Source organism: Muntiacus reevesi, chromosome 2 (genome assembly GCF_963930625.1).
Source record: "Muntiacus reevesi chromosome 2, mMunRee1.1, whole genome shotgun sequence".
Taxonomy (NCBI): Eukaryota; Metazoa; Chordata; class Mammalia; order Artiodactyla; family Cervidae; genus Muntiacus; species Muntiacus reevesi.
In genome coordinates this window covers 173,145,710-173,151,156 of record NC_089250.1, presented here as the reverse complement: position 1 = coordinate 173,151,156, position 5,447 = coordinate 173,145,710, and positions in this window count along the sequence as shown.

Here is a 5,447-nt window from a genome sequence, read left to right as displayed (position 1 = left end):
GAACTTCAGATCAAAGATAATTTCAAGACATTATCCATACAAGGTAGCCTCAGAATAAATCTCAGATCAAGGGTGTTGCTGTAAGATCCTTTCTTGAGACTCTTAAGAGTATGCCTTGTTAACCCTCACAGACAGATGGCAAATAGTCTTCAACAAACCTTAGGAACACCATCCCCACAACACTCTCAGTTTAAGGTAAAGGAAAGAAATGCAGGTGTGGCTTTCATCTAACGGAGTGGATCACAATTTGATGTATCATGAATCTAGAAAGCTTTTTTTTAAAAAAAAAAAAAAAAAAGGATTTCAATTAATTTGAAATAAGCGGTTTAAAAATTGTTCAAATGAAAAGACCCTTCTGGGAATTCCCTTGAAGTTCAGTGGTCAGGACTTGGTGCTATAATTGCTAGAGCCCTGGGTTCAGGGCTGGTCAGAGGACTTCCTTTCAATGTCATCCCTGGTCAGGGAACTAAGATCCTGCAAGCTGCATAGTATGACAAAAAAATAAAAATAAAAATAATTAAAAATAAAAGAGCCCTATAAGTAGGAAGTAGGACTGAAGGAACTAGGTACAAAATCAAGCTTTGTCTCATGGAAAATGAAAGATGACTCAGTGCAGAGTCTTGGAAATCATTCCCTGAACCACTACACCCTAATCAAGGTACTAATGGTATATCCTGCTAGAATTAGCCAGTGTTAGCTAAATGTCCCCCAATCTGCCACCCCTTTGAATGGACTGACTCTTGGTATCCCATCTCTGTGCTACCACTGTCTGTTGAGTGATTGCAAGGCAGATAACTGAACAATTCAGGTCACCCATCTTCAGAATAAGAGAAACCATGAACACAGAACTGCCTCCAAAGAGCCTGTGTGTACCTCGACCTGATATATTTGGTTGGCCAAAAAGTTATTTTGCTTTTTCAAGTTAAAATAAAAGGGATATTTTTCATTTTCTGCCATTTTTCAGGCAACTTCATAATTCCATATTCCCAAAACTTTTCATCTTTTTAAGCAAAGAAGTGTTCCAGGTACCTTTTACTGTCTTTCAAGGAATTGAAATTTTTTCCATTAAGAGATTTTTGTAAAGACCAAAACAAACAAACATGCAAATGTGCAATGTCTGATGAATATAGCGGATTAATCTGAACTTCCCAGCCAAGCCTTAACAGTTTTTATCTGGTCATCAAAGAAACATGAGATCTTGCATTATCCTGATGGAAGAGTATGCTTTTTCTGCTGACTAATTCTGGGTGCTTTTTGCTGAGGCTACCTTCAGTTTGATCTAATTGGGAGTGTACTTTTTGGAATTAAGTGTTTGGTTTTCAGGAATGAGCTCATAACAGAGGACTTCCTTTCAACGTCATCGTACACACAATATCACCTTCTTCGGATGAAGGCCAGCCTTTGGTGTGGTTGGTGGTGGTTCATTTCACTTGCCCCACAAAATTTTCAGTCATTATTATACAGTATCCACTTTTCATCTTCTGTCACAATTTGTTTTAAAACCAGAATGCTTTTGTTACAAGCAGAGAATCACATACAGAAATATGGTAAAGAAGTTTTTTTCTCTTAACTTCTGTGGAATCCAAATATCAAGTGATGAACATAACCATGCTGGTGCAAATGATTTTCAACACTTGACTTGGATATTTTTAAGTATGTTAACTATCTTCTACATGGTATAACGCTGACTGTTCTCAGTGAACATCTCGATCATTGTCAGCTTCAACTGGTGTATCTGACCATGGAGCATTGATTGCCCAGTGAGAATTCTCCAGCCTGAAACTTTGCAAACCACTTCAGTCACAGAACCTTCTCCATACACTGTACAAATCTTTTGCATTTCAGTTGCATTTTTACCTTTCTTGAAATAAAGAAACATAATATACCAAAATGTAATATTTTCTTCCTTCTTCAAAATTAAAATGTCCACAAAAAAGTTCACCAATTTTGATGTTTTTTAAAAAGGTACACTGATATGACAGCTGTCACAATACAGTCTAACAGTTGTTTCAAATGAAGTTAAAGACAACTAAATGCTACTAGAGCCATCATCTGGAAAAAACCAAACAAACATTTTGGCAAGCCCAATAGATGGCAAGATCCTGGATTTTTGAGCCAACGGCTTTTTAAAAATGAGATTTGCAGGAGACTCGGTGTGAGTATTTTTTTGTATGCAAAAGCTATGTGAATTCTGGCCATGAAGTGAACATGTCATACTATTATCTTTCAAAGATGGCCACATTAACATGTCCCGTCCTGCACACTCTTCTGCAAATTGCCCTTGCCGCATTCCCATCAAAGAGGAAGAATCTATTTCTCCCCTCCTCCAAAGCCTTGCAGCTGCTCTGAATATGAAAAGGCAGAAGTGTCACTGTGCTGGTACCAGGAGTATTTTTTCAATACATTATTTAATATTTCTGTCTGAAACCTTTCATCCACATTACCTTAGCTGATGGTTTTCTTTTCATTAGAAATTCTGATATACATAAAGTTGTAAGTTTCATTTAAAACTTTGACACATCAAAGATATTTATAAATTTTTACTTTATTCTCAGTGTTCAATGAGCTTGACCTGCCTGATAAAGGCATTTCTATATTTCTTGCATTCTTGTCTCTTCATATGATTTGGTTTTTCCATCAATTGACTGGGAATGAAAGATGACAACACAGGTTCTATCCTGTGTCAATCAGCTGCACAAAGATCAGTAACTTCTCACAGAAGTCTCTCTCAAATTCATAAAATGAACTGGCCACAGTGGACTGGTAATGTTGTAAATAGATTACACATGGGATATTTATAACAGTGAATATTCCTCACTCAGGTAAAGTACAAATGAACTTTGTATGTCTGTGTGTGTGGAGTTGGGAAAAATCTCTGCTCTCCATAATTAATCCTTCCTGTCTTAAGCCATGGTTGCCATCTCCACCCAATGGCCCCCAAGGCAAACTGGAGGTAAGGGGAAGGGTAGGGGTGGAATTTGTACTTCAGAACTACAGGGCATAAAAAGTTAGCAGGAATGCATGAAATCTGGGTGGCGGTGCAAGGGAGCTGGCCTGGAATTACTATTTATCATTTGTGTTCAAATTCTCCTTGCCAGAGTTCAGTTTTATGGTCCCACTCACAGAAAAGGAAGGCAGAGAAATGCAGGTTAACTGTGCTCTCAAAAGAAAAAGAAAGTGAGCTTGGTGTACACACAGCCAGTGTCTGATATACACGATTTCTCCCCTGTGTGAGTTAGCTGATGTTTGCTGAGGTGTGATCTGGCAAAAGATTTTTCCACATTCATTACATTATTAGGGCTTCTCTCCTGTGTGAGTTCTCTGATATGCAGTGAGGGCTAACTTCTAGAAGAAAGTTTTCCAACATTCTTTATATCCATAGGGCTTCATTCCTGTGTGTGCTCTCTGATGTCTAATGAGGGTTGACTTTCCACAAAAGGTTTTCTGGCATTCATTACATTTATAAGATTTCTCACCTGTGTGAGCTCTCTGGTATACAATGAGTTTTGACTTCTGGTAGAAAGTTTTACCACATTCTTTACATTCATATGGTTTTTCACTTGTGTGAAGTCTCAGAGGTACAGTGAATTTTGGCTTCACATAGAAGGATTTCCCACATTTATTACATTTATAAGATCTGTCTCTTGTTTGAGTTTTCTGATGTACTGTGAGGGCAGGCCAGTGGCCAAAACATTTCCCACATTCTTTACATGCATAAGGTCTCTCTCCTGTGTGAGTTCTCTGATGTGCAGTGAGTACTGATTTCTCATGCAAGGTTTTACCACAATCATTGCATTCATGAGGTGTCTCCCTATTGTGAATCCTTTGATGAGCAGTGAAGGTTGACTTCTGAAAGAAGGATTCCTCACATTCATTACATTCGTAGGACTTTTCCCCTGTGAGGATTCTCTGACAAATAGTAAGGTCTGATTTATGGCAGAAGAGCTGCCCACATAGATGACATGCATATGGTTTCTCTCCTGTATGAGTTCCCTGATGTTTAGAGAGATTACGCTTTTTATAGAAAGCTTCACCACATACATCACATTCAAAAGTTCTGTCTCCTAATTGAATTCTCTGAAGCTGTGAAATGTAATTTCTTTCAGAAATTATTCCCACTTTGATTACATTCATGCTGCTTCTCCTGGAAGTCAGTTCTGTGGAGATTCAACTGTGTTGGTTTCTCACAAAAGGAGACATCACTTTGCTGACAAAGGTCCATCCAGTCTAAGCTATGATTTTTCAAGTAGTCATGTATGAATGTAAGAGTTGGACCATAAAAAAGCTGAGTGTCAAAAAATTTATGCTTTTGAACTGTGGTGTTGGAGAAGACTCTTGAGAATACAGGAATGCAGAGAAGAAATCATCAGAGAGGCCATGACAGAAGCTAATGGGCAAGAATTTCCAGGAGACCAGGGACAGTAGCTTCAAGATGGCCAAAGATTCAAGTAAGGCAAAGATTATTATAGCATAGACATCAAAACTAACTATAATTTAGGATATAGGTGAGCTTGAGAAGAAATGAATTAAGAATCATGTGAACTAGGTTAAGGTGCAAAAGAGCAGTGGAAACATTTGCCAGAAAATATAACCTTGAACAGTGTGTTATACAACCTGCATATATCAACTAGCTGAGAGAAATGTATGGAGAATTATTCAAAGAACCTGAGTCAATTCAATCCTCCAGACATCCAACATTTTGTCTGTGCACCAAGTAGGGCCTTCCAAAAGCTGTCTTGGGCCACACTATTTTAGCAACTCCAGAAAAATCTTTTCAACAAGTTCTCCTTCAACACTAGGTAACTGTCAGCACTGCTGAATGCATGCTAAGTGTTTCTTTCCAGACTGACTTACAGTGAAACACTGTCCACTCCACTTCAGATTTCTGTGCCTACAAGTTATCATGTCTCAAGAGAATGCAGCACTCTTTCTTCTAAGGGTCCATTCTGATAAGGGAATAGTTGTATCTGTGTTTTTGCCATTGCACTCACCTTGGATGACTCTAAGCTCATATTACCTGCCTATATTCACAAGCCACCTTTATCTCATTTATGTATATTGCCCTGAAGCTGAATTTTACTTATTTTCACTTCCTCTTTTTACTTTAAGGACCGTCAAAAAGCTTATACAGCAAAATATAAAAACAAGTTGAGGAAAAAAACAACTTACCAGAGATTTATTCATTTCCTGCTGTTCTTAAAAACACGTAGAGGACTCTAGAAATATAGTTGAGAGAGAAGGTTAATGGAGACATGTCAACTGAAATTTTTAAAGATGCTTATTTAAATAATGGTTGTTGTTTTATTTAAACAATGGCTGCCTCTCTGTATTGATTGCCCTGTGACGTTCCCTACAAATGACATGGGCTTTGCCATCTGACTTGTGTTGGCTATAAGAACATATGATGCAAACACAGATGAAAAACACTCTTTCACTAGAGCCTGCTT